The sequence below is a fragment of the Canis lupus genome, chromosome 11, assembly GCF_048164855.1.
Source record: "Canis lupus baileyi chromosome 11, mCanLup2.hap1, whole genome shotgun sequence".
Lineage (NCBI taxonomy): Eukaryota > Metazoa > Chordata > Mammalia > Carnivora > Canidae > Canis > Canis lupus.
In genome coordinates this window covers 38,185,228-38,203,337 of record NC_132848.1, presented here as the reverse complement: position 1 = coordinate 38,203,337, position 18,110 = coordinate 38,185,228, and the positions used below count along the sequence as shown (strand labels likewise).

The window sequence follows — 18,110 nt, the reverse complement described above, 5'->3', positions numbered from 1 at the left end:
AGGTAATATACTTTGAAAGCCAGATTGAAGGATGCTGAGAACAACCTACCACAGCATCAGAGAGGTTACATTATGAAAGATACCAAGGTAAGCAAGAGGTTACAAGTCCTTAATTAAAAAAAAAAAAAAAAGACAAACCACTTTAACTGAGAAACAAGGCAGAGAAGTCTTATTCCCAGAAAAAGCGTGAGAGATCCCCAGAATTTTTAACTAGACTGATTGATAGAGACCTTCCCTTATACAGAGTAAATCTATAATAACTAGGAGAAGTGACAGTTTTTACAGATACCTAAATCTCAACATGAGATCATAAGGCATAAAAAAAAATAAAGAGGGATCCCTGGGTGGCGCAGCGGTTTGGCGTCTGCCTTTGGCCCAGGGCGCGATCCTGGAGATCCAGGATCGAATCCCACGTCAGGCTCCCGGTGCATGGAGCCTGCTTCTCTCTCTCTCTCTCTCTCTCTCTCTCTCTCTCTCTCTCTCTCTGTGTGTGTGTGACTATCATAAATAAATAAAAAAAAAAAATTAAAAAAAAATAAATAAATAAAGAAACATGGCCAATCAAAGAAACACAATAAATCTCCAGAAGTAAGTCCTAAAAAAACCAGATATCTATGAATTACTGGTCAAAGAACTCAAAATAACCATCTTAAAGATGATCAATGAGCTAAAACACACACACACACACACACACACACACACACAGCCAACTAAATGAAGTCAGGAAAACATGGCATGAATAAAATAAGAATATTAACAAAGATATAGAAACTATTAGTTTTTTTAAAAAAAAAACGATTAAAAAGAACTTAAACAGAAGAAATAATCAGTGAACTTAACAAAAATGAGTCAGAAGAGCAAAAAGAAAAAAGTATGAAGAAAAGCAAAAAAAGCTTAAGGGATTCATGAGAGATATTCAAGAACAATATAAAAGTCTCAGAAGAGGGATCCCTGGGTGGCTCAGCGGTTTGGCGCCTGCCTTTGGCCCAGGGCACGATCCTGGAGACCTAGGATCCAATCCCACGTCGGGCTCCCGGTGCATGGAGCCTGCTTCTCCCTCTGCTTCTCTTTATCTCCCTCTCCCTCTCTCTCTCTCTATCATAAAAAAAAAAAAAAAAATCATCCTAAAATTATTAAAAAAAAAAAAAGAAGAAGAAGAAGTCTCAGAAGAATAGAAAGAAAAAAAAAAAAAAAGGAGAGAGGTTATTTGAAAAAAGAACAGCTGAAAACTTCCCAAATCTTAGGAGAGTAATAAAAAGACAAATTCAAGGGAAGCCCTGGTGGCGCAGCGGTTTAGCGCCGCCTGCAGCCCCGGTGTGATCCTGGAGACCTGGGATTGAGTCCCGCATCAGGCTCCTTGCATGGAGCCTACTTCTCCCTCTGCCTGTGTCTCTGCCTCTCTCTCTCTCTCTCTGTCTCTCATGAATAAATAGATAAAATCTTAAAAAAAAAAAAGACAAATTCAAGAATCTCAACAAATTCTCACTAAAATAAACTCAAAGAGGTATGCCTGGGTGACTCAGTCAGTTAGGCATCCAACTCTTGCTGTCAGCTCAGGTCCTGATCTCATGGGTTGTGAGATCAAGCCCCCATATCAGACTCTGTGCTTAGTGGGGAGTCAGCTTAAGATTCTCTCCTTCTAACCCTCTTACACTGTTGGTGGGAATGTGAAATGGTGCAGCCACTCAGGAAAACTGTGTGGAGGTTCCTCAAAGAGTTAAAAATAGACCTGCCCTATGACCCAGCAATTGCACTGTTGGGGATTTACCCCAAAGATTCAGATGCAATGAAACGCCGGGACACCTGCACCCCGGTGTTTATAGCAGCAATGTCCACAATAGCCAAACTGTGGAAGGAGCCTCGGTGTCCATCAAAAGATGAATGGATAAAGAAGGTGTGGTTTATGTATACAATGGAATATTCCTCAGCCATTAGAAACGACAAATACCCACCATTTGCTTCAACGTGGATGGAACTGGAGGGTATAATGCTGAGTGAAGTAAGTCAATCGGAGAAGGACAGTGTATGTTCTCATTCATTTGGGGAATATAAATAATAGTGAAAGGGAATATAAGGGAAGGGAGAAGAAATGTGTGGGAAATATCAGAAAGGGAGACAGAACATAAAGACTCCTAACTCTGGGAAATGAACTCAGGGGTGGTGGAAGGGGAGGAGGGCGGGGGGTGGGGGTCAATGGGTGACGGGCACTGAGGGGGGCACTTGACGGGATGAGCACTGGGTGTTATTCTGTATGTTGGTAAATTGAACACCAATAAAAAATAAATTTATTTTTAAAAAGAAAGATTCTCTCCCTCTGTCCTTCCACCCACTTGTGCTCTCTCTTTCTAAAAAAATAAATAAATACGTTTTAAAATAAAATAAAATAGACTCAAAGAGATCTACACCACTACAATTATGATCAAGCTATAAAAAGTCACAAAGGGAGAATTTTGACAGTAGAAAGAGAAAAGTGCCTCATTACGTACCAGAAAAAGTATTATAAGACTATCAGGGATTTTCTCAGCAGAAAGCTTGCAGATCCGAAGACAGGGATAATAAACACACACACATACATACACACACACACACACACACACACACACACATTCAGGTGATATATTTCAGAAAGTCAGAAAATAAAAAACTGCCAACAACAACAACAACAAAAAAATGTATCTTGCATCTGGGAAGATGGAACAGTAGAAAGCACAAGGAATTTGTTGCCCCCACTGGACAATTGCCCTCGCAAAATGTCTCTAATATAACCATTTTGGAATTCTGGAGTCCATTAAAGACCTGCAACTTAAGGGAAATGGTTGAACTGTAAGTTGCATTAATTTTGGCCTATTTCAGCTCTTGGTACAGTAGCAGCTGCCCCCAGCACCATGACAAGCAACTGTACACATGTTCCTGAAACAAATGCACAGTTTGTTAGGGGAGCCGAAGTGAGCCAAAAAGATCCTCACCTTCAAATATTAGGCATCTGTTGTGACTGATTGTGACCGTTATGACTGATTGCTACTAATGATCAAATTGGAGAAAAGAGGCAGATAGCCTTTGTTACTGCAGCTCCCCTTACTGTTGCAAACCCCTCCTTCTCTAGATAAAGTGGTTTCCATGAGATTTACAGGGCTGGTACCCAGGACGCCTGGGTGGCTCAGCAGTTGAGCGTCTGCCTTCCAGCTCAGGGCATGATCCCGGAGTCCCCAGATGGAGTCCCACATCAGGCTCCTTGCATGGAGCCTGCCTCTCCCTTTGCCTATGTCTCTGCCTCTGTGTGTGTGTGTCTCTCATGAATAAATAAATAAGATCTTTTTTTTATTTAAAAATTAAAAAATAAATAAAAGGCTGGTACCCTTTTTCTCTCTTCATTTTCCTCTTTGTCTCTTTTCAAAACTCAAATCTTAGAGACTGGGACATTCAAAAGTGACTACATATACAGGAAAAATTTTAAAGTGGTCATGTATGTCCAGGGAAAGGCACAGGCTCTGAAAAGACTTGAGAATATCTTAAGTTTACATCTTAGGAAGAATTTTGGCAAAAAGACAGCCTACAACAATTAAAAAAAAAAAAAAAAAACAATAAAGGCAGCAACAAAAAAAAAATCACACCCTTGGAAAAAGGAAGAATCTAATTGCCAAAGTTTTCACATTATTAGATTCAAATGTCCAGTTTTTAACCAGACAATCAGAAAGCATACAAAGATTCAGGCCACCCAGGTTGCTCAGTGGTTTAAAGCTGCCTCCAGCCCAGGGCCTGATCCTGGAGACCCAAGATCAAGTCCCACGTTGGGCTCCCTGGTAGAGCCTGCTTATCCCTCTGCCTGTCTCTCTGCATCTGTGTGTGTGTGTGTGTGTGTGTGTGTGTGTGTGTGTGTGTCTCATGAATAAATAAATAGAATCCTTTATTTTTAAAAAAGTAGATTTCTAATGAGAAACTTCAGAGGCCAGAATGATGTGGGTTAATACATTCAAACTGCTAAAAGGGAAAAAAAAAAAAAAAAAACGTCAACCAAGAATCCTATAGCCAGGAAAACCATCCTTCAAAACTGAGGGAGAAGTTAAGGTATTCCCAGAAAAACAAAAGCTGAGGGAGCTTGTCACCATTAGATCTGTTCTGCATGGTGAAATGAAAGGATACTAGATGGTAACTCAGAGTCTTATGAAGAAATAGTTTGCATATTAGACCACAAAATGAGTCCTAATAAATTTAAGGAGACTGAAATCATATCACACATATTTTCTGACTACACTGTATGAAACTAAAAATTCGGGCAGCCCGGGTGGCTCAGCGATTTAGTGCCACCTTCAGCCCAGGGCGTGATCCTGGAGACCTGGGATCAAGTCCCACATCAGGCTCTCTGCATGGAACCTGCTTCTCCCTCTGCCTGTGTCTCTGCCTCTCTCTCTCTCTCTCTCTTTCTCTCTCTCTCTCTCGAATAAATAAAATCTTTAAAAAAAGAAACATTAAAAAATAAATAAATACATACATACATACATACATACATAAATATTAAAAAATAAGAAACTAAAAATTCATCACAAGAAAAAACTGGAAAAAAATACAGACACCTGGAAACTAAACAATATGCTACTAAACAGCCAATGGGCTTATGAGGAAATAAAAAAAATACACATAGAGACAAGAGTCAGCAATCAGACAAGAAGAACAAAAAAATAAAAGGCATCCAAATCAGCAAGGAAGAGATTAAACTTTCACTACTCACATAATACTCTATGTAGACATGCTATTCTATGTAGAAAACTTAAAGGACTTCACGCAAAAAATTGCTAGAACTGACACACAAATTTAGCAAAGTCACAGGATACAAAGTCAACATACAGAAATCTATTGCATTCCTATACACCAAATGATGAAGCAACAGAAAGAGAAATCAAGGAATCAATCCCATTTACACCAAAAACTATAAGATACCTAGAAATAAACCTAACCAAAAAAGTAAAATATCTATACTCTGAAAACCGTAGAACACTTACAAAAGAAATTAAAGAGGCCACAGAGAATGGAAAAATATTCCATGCTCACTGGAATAAAAAATATTGTTAAAATGTCCATTCTGCCCCCAAACACTACACATTTAATGCAATCTCTATCACAGTACCACTAGCCCTTTTCACAGACCTAGAACAAACAATCCTAAAATTTGTATGTAACCATGAAAGATCCTGAATAGTCAAAGCAATCTTGAAAAGGAAAAGGAAAGCTGGAGACATCACATTCTGGACTTCAAGATACATTATGAAGTTGTAGTCATCAAGACAGTATGAACAAAAACAGATATATAGATCAATGGAACAGACAGAATGACCAGAAATGGACCCAAAACTATCTGGCCAATTAATCTTTGACAAAGCAGGAAAGACTCCAATGGAAAAAAGACAGCCTCTTCAATAAATGATGTTGGGAAACTAGACAACAATATGCAAAAGAATGAAACTGGACCACTTTCTTACACCATACACAAAAACAAATTCAAAATGAATGAAAGACCTAAATGTGAGACAGGAATCCATCAAAATCCCAGAGGAGACCTCAGCCATAGAAACTTCTCACTATACATGTCTCCAGAGGCAAGGGAAACAAAGCAATACTGAACTATTGAGACTTCATGAAGATTAAAAAAAAAAATTTCTGTATAGCAAAGGAAACAATCAACAAAACTAAAAGGCAACTGACAGAATGGGAGAAGATATTTACAAATGACATATCTGATAAAGGTTTAATATCCAAAATCTATAAAGAACTTACCAGGGATGCCTGGGTGGTTCAGTGGTTGAACATAGATGCCAAGATGGCTCAGCAGTTAAGCGTCTGACTTTGGCTCACGGTGTGATCCCAGAGTTCCAGGATTGAGTCCCACATTGGGCTCCCTGCAAGGAGCCTGCTTCTTCCTCTGCCTGTGTCTCTGCCTTCTCTCTGTGTCTCTCATGAATAAATAAATAAAATCCTTTAAAAAAAAAGAACTTACCAACTCAACACCCCTAAAACAAATAATTCAATCGAGAAATGGACAGAAGACATGAATAGACATTTTTCCAAAGAAGACATACAAATGACCAACAGACACATGAAAAGATGCTCAACATCACTCATCCACAGGGAAATACCAACCAAACCACAGTGAGATATCACCTCCAGTCAGGATAGCTAAAATTAACAACACAGGAAACAAAAGATGTTGGCAAGGATGTGGATAAAAAGGAATTCTCTTGCACTTGGGAATGCAAACTAATGAAGCCACTCTGGAAAACAGTACGGAGGTTCCTCAAAAAGTTAGCAATAGAGGTACCTTACAACCCAGCAATGGAACTACTAGGTATTTACCCAAAGGATACAAAAATACTGACTCAAGGGGGTACGTGTACCCTGATGTTTATAGCAGCATTATCAACAATAGCTAAATTATGGAAGGAGCCCAAATGTCCATCAACAGATGAATAGATAAAGAAGAGAGAGAATATTACTCAGTCATCAAGAAGGATGAAATCTTGCCGTTTGCAATGACATAGATGGAGCTAGAGTTTATCATGCTAAGCAAAATAAATCAGAGAAAGACAAATATCATGATTTCCATCATATGTAAAATTTAAGAAATAAAACAGATGAGCATAGGGAAAGATGGGGGAATGAGAGGGAGGTAAACCATAGAGACTCTTAACTATAGAAAAGAAACTGAGGGTTGCCGGAGGAGAGGAGGGATGGACTAAATAGGTAATGAGTATTAAGGAGTGCACTTGTGATAAGCACTGGGTATTATATGTAAGTGATGAATCACTAAATTCTATCCCTGAAACTAGTATTATACTATAGTATAGTATTATAGTATAGTACTATAGTATAGCATAGTATTATACTATACATTAAGTAACTAAAACTTAAATAAAAACTGAAGCATCTGGACCACCTGGGTGATTGGTCCATTAAACATCTGCCTTTGGCTCAGGTCATGATCCTCGGGTCATGAGATCGAGCCCCATGTCTACCTCCCTGCTTAGTGGGGACTCTGCTTCTCCCTTTCCTCTGCCCCTTTCCCTGCCCCTTCTCTCTGTCTCTCACTGTCTCTTTCTCTCTCTCTCAAATAAATAATAAAATCTTAAAATTTAAAAAAAGGACACTCTTTACATTGCTTTAAAAAATGAATAAAGGACCTAAATGTGAGACAAAAAATATCTATAAAATTCTCAGAAGAGAACAGAGAGGAAAAGCTTCATGAAATTGAATTAGGAATGATTTCCTCGTTATGTACCAAAACTGGAGCAATAAAAGGAAAATAGACAAATGGGACTACAACAAACTTAGAAATTTCTGCTCATCAAAGAATATTATCAACAGAGTGAAAAGACAACTTCTGGAATAGGTGAAAATATTTGCAAATCATCTAGAAATCACACAAGAAATTGATACTTGGAATTCATGGAAAACTCCTAAAACTCAAAAACAAAAAAGAAAATGACCTGATTTTTAACATGAGCAAAGGACTTGAATAGGTGTTTCTACAAATGGACAATTAGCACACAAATAAATACATAAATGCAAATCAAAACCTAAATGAGATATCACTATTTTCATTAGGCTGGTTATTATTTTAAAAAATAAATATTGGTGATGATAAATAAAAAAAATTTATTCATGAGAGACACAGAAAGACATTACTTTCTCTCTATATATATATATATGTCTATCATAAATAAATAATCTTTTTTTTTTTAAATTATTTATGATAGTCACAGAGAGAGAGAGAGAGGCTGAGACATAGGCAGAAGGAGAAGCAGGCTCCATGCACCGGGAGCCCGACGTGGGATTCAATCCCGGGTCTCCAGGATCGCGCCCTGGGCCAAAGGCAGGCGCCAGACCGTTGTGCCACCCAGGGATCCCAATAAATAATCTTTTTAAAAAAAAATAATAATAATAAAATTATGAGTGATAATTATTTTGAACCTAGAATTCTTTGTGAAAGTAACCTAAAGACGTTTTTGAGGGAACAAGCATTCCTATTTCTACACTGTCTTTGTGGAAAATTATTTAAGTATGTAGGCTAAAAAATTTTAAAAAGAAATTAAGAAGAAACAAAGAAGTTAAAAGAAAAATAAAGTCATAATATTCAAGAAACAATGAAACTAACCCAGAAGTTTTGTGAGAAGAAAACACAAGAAGAGCAACAAGCTTAGGAAATAATCAGTTTAAGATAAAACAAAAAGTCAAAAGACTTCCGTCGGAGATCCGGACAATGCTCTGGGGGACAGCCTGGGCACAAAAATTATTAAAAGCTCTCCAGCTAATTCTAATGGACAGCCAGAGTTGAAAACTACCAGTCTATACATTTAAACACTGGTTGGGGGGGTGGAGGAGATCCAATATTTACAAAATTATTACTGTGTAGGGACAACTGGGTGGCTCAGCAGTTGAGCATCTGCCTTGGACTCACAGCGTGATCCCGACATCTGGGATCGAGTCCGACTTTGGGCTCCTTGAAGGGACCCTGCTTCTCCCTCTGTCTGTGTCTCTGCCTCTTTCTGTGTCTCTCATGAACAAATAAATAAAATCTTTTTAAAAAATTATTACTGTCTAAATATTGCTCAAAATAGATCCAATCAATAAGTTAGGATATCATTACTTTCCCTACTTGTTTCAGTAATAAAAAATTTCTTCAATGCAGCAAAGTTTGAGAACCGCTGCCATTGACAAAGCAGACTTAATTATGTTTACAGAACAAATGTAAATGTTATCATCTGCATTCATTAGAATTAAATTCAGCTGGTATCAGAGTGTCCCCCAATAAAACAGTGAAATAAACAAGCTAAAAGTTTATTTCCCATTCATGTAAAAGACATTTGTAGAGGAGTCAATACAGAGCCAGTAATAATACACCACAAAATTGTCAGAGACTCAGGTTTACTATTCAACCATTTCTAGAGCACATTGTCAGCCTGAATTCCACTCTGGCCACCAGAACACTGAATAATTGCCCAACTAGAGGTGACCAGTCCAGGGACTGCAGCCACCTTAAGGCCTGCCCAACCACCCAAATCCTAAAGAGGCCAATTTCAACCCCTTTAACTCTTTAAGAATGTAAAACTTATAAAGAAAATATTGGATTTTCAATGAAAATCATAATCTTACTCCCATTCGGTAAAATAAATGCTTATGGAAAAAACTATATCATCTTTTCCTCTGAAATATACCATCCACAAACTAAGGACATAATGTTGGAGACATTTTCCATAGAATGTTATACTTGAAAGAGTTTGTCTAGCAAATACACTGAATCTACCTTACTGTGTTAAATCCTTTTCGCCTTTCACAAAGCCATGATCACAGGAAAATTATCTCTAAAAATCATTTCAGCCCATTATAAGCTATAACATTCAATCCACCTAGGGACACCTGGGTGGCTCAGCGGTTGAGCATCTGCCTTTGGCTCAGGGCTTGATCCTGGAGTCCTGGGATTGAGTCCCGCGTTGGGCTCCCTGAATGGAGCCTGCTTCTCCCTCTGCCTCTCTCTCTCTCTGTGTTTCTCATGAATAAATAAATCTTTAAAAAAAAATTTGATCCACCTATATATCTAAACAATTGCCAAACAAATGCTAAAATTGCTAGCATTTTCCCTTCCATATGATTTTCATCTTGTTTTGGTTTCCCTCTTTTCATCATTCCCAGGTAATACATACGGCAAGAAATTCCAAGGATATTTCAATGCCTTATTAACCATTCCAGAAAAAGAATAAAGCATCACCTGGGAGGAATGTTTTGAAAGTTTTTTTCTGGGAAAAGAAAGGGAATGTATCTGCCTTCTACTGTAAGTCAATTCTCACACACGCCATCAAATATCTTAATATGTAGAATTCTTCCCTAAAAACTATAAAGGAATTCTACATTCTTGAATGAAAAAAACAAAAACATAAACAATTAGGGTAGTACGTTTTCCACTTCCTTGTGAATTCTACTTTCACTGTGATTCTTGATGAAACTCATGGCCCTGTTTCTCTTCTGTGTCTCTCATGAACAGATGTTAGGAGGCCCAAGACCAGCACCACATTCTCTACCTTTTGGAGGATGTGAAGGAGGTGACAGGCAGCATCCCGTGGTTCAGTCTTCTTCCAAATTACTTGACAGAACACATATGGAAGTTTAACACTTACTGTTGAATATATCTTTGTTTTACACAAAGGACATAACTTGTTTCACTCGTACATCACTCATTCAACATCTTGCTGCTCTGAGGCAAACCATTACATAATGGGAACTTGTTGCATGAAAATAACTATACACATGCTGCTCAGTTTTTCATATATACATATATATGTAATTTTAGAAGCAAAATTGTTTATAGCTTTGAATTTTTTTTCCCAAACAACACCTATTAATATGTTGAGGATATCTAACATTCCATGGCAAAGGGTAGGGTAGTTCCAATAGCTTAAAGTTTAGAGCCAAAAATTTCAAGTATAAGTCCTTGGTTTCATTCCCTATTAATTATGACATTTTGGTCAAGTTGGTCAATATCTGAAACCTACCTCCCCTTACATAAGACATAGACAATAATTCATATTAAGTATATGTTTATAAAATGCTACAGTGAGATTAAAATTATAAAAAGTTCTTTAAGTCTACTGTGCTATAAATTTAGCTATTATTATAATTATCATTCATTCAATACATTTAAGATTCAAGACCTCTGAACATAAAGATCTTAGAAAATTATATATTATCTGTTCTTAAATATATACTTTGAAAGTTCTTCCTGGTGAATGGGGGTATTTAAGCAGTCACTTCAAAAAACTATCAAAATAGGAAAGCCTGGGTGGCACAGTCAGGTAAACATCCAACTCTTGATTTTGACTCAAGTCCTGATCTCAGGGTCCTGATCTCAGGGGTTGTCATCTCAGGGTCATGAGATCTAGCCCTATCTCAGGCTCCATGTTCAATGCTTAGAGTCTGCTTGTCCCTGTCCCTCCCCCACCACCCCCACATGTGCACACATACTTTCTCTTTTTCTCCAAAATAAATTAATTAATAAAATTATAGTGCTAAAATTCCAGATTTGTGTTTTATAAGATTGCTTTATATACATAAAATTCTCCTGGTAAAACTCCTAAACTACTTTTAAAGTCTAAACTTTTCACAAAAATTAATTGCAATATCAATAATCATCCTTTCCTGTCATTATTTGTTAACAGTAAAGATTTCAAATTTATCATGACATAAAAATAAATTTAAAAACCTTACCTGACACCACATATAAAAATATACTCAAAATACATCAAAGACCTAAATAGAAGAGCTAAATATTTTTTAAAAAGGATTTTATTTATTTATTTATTCATGAGAGACAGAGAGAGAGAGGCACAGACACAGACAGAGGGAGAGGCAGGGTCCCTGCAGGGAGCCCGATGCAAGACTCAATCCTGGCACTCGGGATCAAAAAAAGCTTCGGCACAGCAAAAGAAACAGTCAACAAAACTAAAAGACAACCTACAGAATAGGAGACGATATTTGCAATGACATATCAGATAAAGGGCTAGTATCCAAGATCCATAAAGAACTTATTAAACTTGACAGCAAAGAAACAAACAATCCAATCATGAAACGGGCAAAAGACATGAACAGAAGTATCAGAGAGGAAGACACAGACATGGCCAACAAGCACATGAAAAAATGCTCTGCATCCCTTGCCATCAGGGAAATACAAATCAAAACCACAATGAGATACCACCTCACACCAGTGAGAATGGTGAAAATTAAGATGGGAAACAAGGATGTGGAGAAAGGGGAACCCTCTTGCACTGTTGGTGGGAATATGAACTGGTGCAGCCACTCTGGAAAACTGTGTGGAGGTTCCTCAAAGAGGAATTGCACTGCTGGGGACTTATCCCAAAGACACAGATGCAGTGAAATGCAGGACACCTGCACCCCCAATGTTTATAGCAGCATGTCCACAATAGCTAAACTGTGGAAGGAGCCTTGGTGTCCATCAAAAGATGAATGGATAAAGATGTGGTCTATATATACAATGGGATATTAACCATTAGAAATGATGAATACCCACCATTTGCTTCAACGTGGATGGAACTGGAGGGTATTCTGCTGAGTGAAGTAAGTCAATCGGAGAAGGACAAACATTATATGGCTTCATTCATTTGGGGAATATAAAAAAATAGTGAAAGGATTATAGGGGAAAGGAAAGAAAATGAGTAGGAAATATTAGTGAGGGAGACAGAACATGAGAGACTCCTAACTCTGGGTAGTGGAATGGGAGTTGAGCGGGGGGATGGGGTGACGGGGTGACAGGCACTGAGGGGGGCACTTGACAGGATGAGCACTGGGTGTTATGCTATATGTTGGCAAATATAACTCCAATTTAAAAAATATACAAAAAAATAAGCCACATGACTAAAAACTTTTTCTAATAAATAATAATAATGAAATTTTTAAAAATTAAATTTAAAAAATTTATATGAAATACATAGAATAGGTGGATCTATAGAGACAGAAAACATATTAGTGGTTACCAGGAGTTGTGGGGAAGCAGGGAATAGAGAGTGACTGTTTAATGGGCTTAGAGTTTCCTTTTGGGGTAATGAAAATGTTTCATAACTAGAGGTAATGGTTGCACATCATTATGAATGTACTAAAGACCACTGAATTGTACACTTTAAAATGGTTAGTTCTGGCAGGAAACCACAAATGTTGGAGAGGATGCGGAGAAAAGGGAACCCTCTTGCACTGTTGGTGGGAATGTGAAATGGTGCAGCCACTCTGGAAAACTGTGTGAAGGTTCCTCAAAGGGTTAAAAATAGATCTGCCCTATGACCCAGCAATTGCACTGCTGGAGATTTACCCCAAAGATACAGATGCAATGAACCGGGACACCTGCACCCCGATGTTTCTAGCAGCAATGTCCACAATAGCCAAACTGTGGAAGGAGCCTCAGTGTCCATCGAAAGATGAATGGATAAAGAAGGTGTGGTCTATGTATACAATGGAATTTTACTCAGCCATTAGAAATGACAAATACCCACCATTTGCTTAGATGTGGATGGAACTGGAGGGTATTATGCTGAGTGAAGTAAGTCAATCGGAGAAGGACAAACATTATATGATCTCATTCATTTGGGGAATATAAATAATAGTGAAAGGGAATAGAGGGGAAGGGAGAAGAAATGGGTGGGAAATATCAGAAAGGGAGACAGAACATGAAGACTCCTAACTCTGGGAAACGAACTAGGGGTGGTGGAAGGGGAGGAGGGCGGGGGGCGGGGGGTGAGGGTGACTGGGTGGCGGGCACTTAACAGGATGAGCACTGGGTGTTATTCTGTATGTTGGCAAATTGAACACCAATAAAAAATAAATTTATTTTTAAAAAAATAAATTCATAAAATGGTTAGTTCTATTTTACGTAAATTTTACTTCAAGAAAAAAATGAAATAAAGGAAAACATATAATAGGGAAGTAAAATTGTCAATGTACTGAAGGGATGGATATACTTCAGAGGTCTTTCAGTGCAGAAGGAAGTATTTTAGTTGGAAATCTCAAAGGGAAATAGTGGATTAAAGTACTAAGGATTTTATATTGTAAGGAAGAGAATGCTTTATTTTCCTGAGTAAAAGCAGGAAGTTAGCAGGAGGAGGTAGGATTTATAGTATTAAAAGAGCTATTTATGGCTGTATTTTTAAGAAATGAGAAAAGTGACCTAGGAGAGGTGTTAAAGATCTTGAAAAACTTTGAAAATGCTTGCCCTCTCTTGTTGGACCCCAAGGTGACATAAATAGGGAAGAAACTAGAAAACAGTAGTATCTCAATTCAATGCCCCGAGCTTGTATTATCTTAAACGTACTTGTTCTAGGAATGGATACAACAAAGATGAAGAAAATATGTCATTCATGTACATTTCCCATAGTCTCCTGAAATAGAATGAGGTCCCTTAAGTAACTTTGACATCAAGGCTTTTACAACTGAGGCTTTTATAGAGCTTATATAAAGGGAACAAATGATAACAAAGTTAAATCCAAGGCATCCTTCCCTCTCTCTTCAGCCACTCCTCCTGTCAGACCAGCCAAGTTCTCACTGACAAAATGTTGCAGGCTCATGGATCCATCTGCTGGAAACTATGGGCGCAATGGACTGATACTTCTAAATCCTTTCTGGTCAACAAGCTATCCCAAAGCCTTGTAGTGACACCTCTGAATACGGTCTTTAAAAGCAAGATCTGAGGGACATCTGAGTGGTTCAGTCCATTGAGCATTCAACTCTTGGTTGGGCTGGGGTTATGGTCTCAGGATGTGGGATTGAGCCCCAGCTGGGCTCTGTGCTCAGTGGGGAATCTGTAAAAGAGATTCTCTTTTCCTCTCTCCCTCCCTTTCCCTCTCCTTCTGCTCCTCCCCACTAAAATAAATATTTTTTTTTTTTAGAATTTATTTATTTATTCATGAGAGGGACAGAGAGAAAGGCAGAGACACAGGCAGAGGGAGAAGCAGGCTCCCTGCAGGGAGCCCGATGCAGGACTGGATCCCAGGACCCCAGGATCATGACCTGAGTCAAAGGCAGACACTCAACCACTGAGCCACCCAGGCATCCAAGTAATCATTGTGGTTTTGATTTGCATTTCCCTAATGATTAATGAAGTTTAGCTCCTTTTCATGCACTTGTTTGCCATTTGTATGTCTTCTTTAGAAAAATATCTATTCAAGTCCTTTTCCTATTGTTAAATTGTGGATTACTTGGGTTATATTTTTTGTTTGGTTTTGTTTGGTGTTTTTTGTTTTTTGTTTTTTGGTTTTTTTTTTTGAGTTATAGAGGTTCCTTATATATTTTGAATATTAACCCCTTATCAGATCCATGGTTTGCAAATATTTTCTCCCATTTCATAGGTTGCCTTTGCATTTGTTCATTGTTTCTTTTGTTGCAGAGAGTTTTTTAATTTGATGTAGTCCTATTTTTTGATTTGCACCTTTGTTGCTTATGCTTTAGGTGCCATATCTTAAATACCATTGCCAAGGCCAATGTTAAGTAGCTTTTCCTCTATGTTTTCTTAGGAGGAATTTTATGGTTTCAGATCTGATGTGTAAGCCCTTACTCCATTTCAAGGTAATTTTTGTGAATAGTGTTAAGACAGGGGTTTATTCTTTTGCATGTGGCTATCCAATTTTCCTTAAGCCATTTACTGAAATGAATATACTTTCCCTATTGAGTATTTTTGGCTTCCTTGTCAAATGTCAGTTAACCCTGTATACATGAGTTAATTTCCAGGCTCTCATTCTGTTCTATCTATGTGTCTGTTTTTATGCCAATATAATACTGTTTTAATTATTATAGTTTTGTAACAGTTTGAAATCAGGAAATGTTCTCTTAAGATTGCTTTGGGTATTTGTGGTCTTTTGTGGTTCCACACAAATTTTAGGGTTGCTTTTCTTACTTCCATGAAAAATTCCATCAAAATTTTGATAGAGATTGTACTGAATCCGTATATCACTTTCACTAAGTGAAGATTTCAACAGTATTAACTCTTCTAATTCATGGACATGGGATATGCTTCAATTTATTTTCTCTTCAATTCCTTTCATGAATGCTTTTGTTATACAAATATTTCACCTCTTTGGTTAAGCTTATTTGTATTTCACTGTTTTTAATGCTATTATATTTATTCTATTTATATTGTATTTATTTCTTTTCCAGGCAGTTCATTGTTAGTGTGTAGAAACAAAACTGATCTTTATGTGCACATTTTGCATCCTGAAAGTTTACTGAATTTTTTACATCTCTAACAGTTTTTTGGTAGTCTTTAGGGTTTTCTATATAAAAGATTTTATAATCTGCAAACAGACATAGCTATACTTCTTCCTTTCCTATTTGGATAGTTTTTATTTCTTTCTTGCCTGACTACTCCGTCTACTGCTTCCAGTACTATGTTGAACAGGAGTGATAGGAGTGAACACCCTTATCTTGTTCCTGATCTTAGGGGAAAAGCCTTTAGCCTTTCACCACTGAGTATGTTAGCCACAGGTTTATAATATATGCCCCTTATTATGTTGAGGTATGTTCCCTCTATACCGAATATTCGAATTTTTATCATGAAAGGATGTTGAATTTTACCAAATGCTTTTTTCTGCATCTGTTAAGATGATCATAAAATTTTTATCTTTCATTCTATTAATGGGACATATCACAGTCATTGATTGGCATATGTTAAATCTCAGGGATGAACCCCACTTGATTATGGTGTATTATCTTTTTATGTGCTGTTGAATTCAGTTTGGTAGTATTTTGTTGAGAAGTTTTAAATCTATATTCATCAGGGACATTGGACAGCAGTTTGTTTTTTTTCACCAGCAGCTATAGCTCTCCCCACCCCCCCCCCCCACCCCCCCTTCCAGAGCTAGCTTCTAGCTATTCCTAGCCTGGAGAACCTTTTGAATTCTCCCATTGTGATCCTGACAATTACAGGTGGCCATGACCTTGGTATGTTTGAGGAAGAGCAAGATGGCCAGGATGAGTGGAGAGTAGTAACTAGTGAGGTGATAAGAAATGCAGTTGGAGGGACCCCTGAGTGGCTCAACAGTTGAGCGTCTGCCTTTGCCTCTGGAATTCCGGAATCGAGTCCTGCATGGAAGCCTGCTTCTCCTCCCTCTATGTCTCTGCCTCTCTCTGTGTCTCTTATGAATAAATAAATAAAATATTTTTTAAAAATGCAAAAAAAAAATGCAGTTGGAGAAGATGGGGCCAGATCATGATGGCTTTGAAGGTTGTGTTAAGGAGTTTTGACTATGGTATTTTTGTGAAATAGAAAGATACTGGATGGTTTTAACCAAAGGAGACATTTATCCAAATTATGTTTCAAGATATCCTTCTAGCGTTTTTGTTTAAAATAGTTATCGGGACTGTGTGTGGGAAAGTGGGACCAGTTCAGAGTTGTTATAGTGGTTCAGGCAAGAAATAATAGTCCCATGGATGGAGGTGATTATAGAGAAGGCGATTTAGGATAAAAATTGAAGATAGTACCAATTTCAAGGAACAACTTGCAATTTTTGATGAATTCATGTGGAACATGAAGGAAAGAGAAGAATCAGGGAAGACTCGTAGGTTTTTAGTCAGAGTAACTGTGAATAATGAGACTTAATCAAGATGGTAGAAGATTCAGGGAGAAACATATTTAAAATGAGATGGGAGATTTACAGTTTGTTTCAGATATTGGACGAATTTGAGTTGTCTACTAGATATTCAAGTAGATGTGCTAATTTTGCAACTGACTTAAGACCACCTAACAAACTTTGGAATCAGTGAAAGTTAAGTTTGAATCCTGACCCCACTAGTTTATAGCTGTTGATTGCTATCTTTTCCCAGTGGTTCCCATGTTTGTCCTGGTGATGTCTAGCCAGAAGATGGAAGAAAAAAGAATAAAGGATTTTTTGAAGATATTTTTATAGGCCAAACCAGAGAGTGACTCATATTCCTTTGGACTGAAAAATCTAACTATAAGTGAAGTTGAGATATGTCTCACTGTAGACTCAGGAAGAACAAATGAGTGTGGTGATTAGCTAGCAGTCTCATTCAAATTCACCCTTCTTGTTACCAAATACCTATTTTACCTTTCTTTCCATTCATGGAATACAGTCTTCCCCTCTCTCAACAGGTAAGTGCCAAAAAATCCCATCTAGTTACAGCTTCCAACTCTAAGATGAGAATATCTGGATGAAATGCAGTCATCTCCAATAAGTTTGAATATAGTCCAACTTCTGAACCAAGTGATAACTTTTTTGGCATTGTATCCATACAATTTACAGTGCTGTAGAAGGCACAGGATACTTCTATTTAGAAAGGTAAAGGAACAGCACAGCAGTCACAGATACAGTAGTTGGTGAAATCCTTACAGGGAAGGGTTCAGGAGATTTCTGCTCTCACATTGGGCACAGTTCCTCCATTAAACTCAATTCTGCCCTTTTAGAAACATTTTCTTGTACTGTTTTCCATGGTCTTGGATAGAAGTTCTTCCTTGTCAGCGACCACATCTGTGCACATGAACTAATCATTCTATAAAATGATTGACTGTGGGAAAAAAATTTTAAGGATTCTGAAAGTGATGAAAATGGCAAATT

At 37.6% G+C, this 18,110-nt stretch overlaps 1 long non-coding RNA gene across 8 annotated transcripts in view; it reads right to left on the bottom strand.

The window, feature by feature from the left end:
• LOC140643019 (uncharacterized) overlaps nucleotides 1–18,110 on the bottom strand; it is a 160,604-nt gene that overhangs the window by 99,579 nt on the left and 42,915 nt on the right. For 6 of the 8 annotated variants that reach the window (XR_012039396.1, XR_012039401.1, XR_012039399.1 and 3 more), the window contains exon 2: nucleotides 5,770–5,943. The exons of 1 other annotated variant lie outside the window; for it this stretch is intronic. This is a non-coding gene — a long non-coding RNA (uncharacterized lncRNA). The remainder of the gene's footprint in view (nucleotides 1–5,769; nucleotides 5,944–18,110) is intronic. One more of the 8 variants, XR_012039400.1, reaches the window with a different exon arrangement.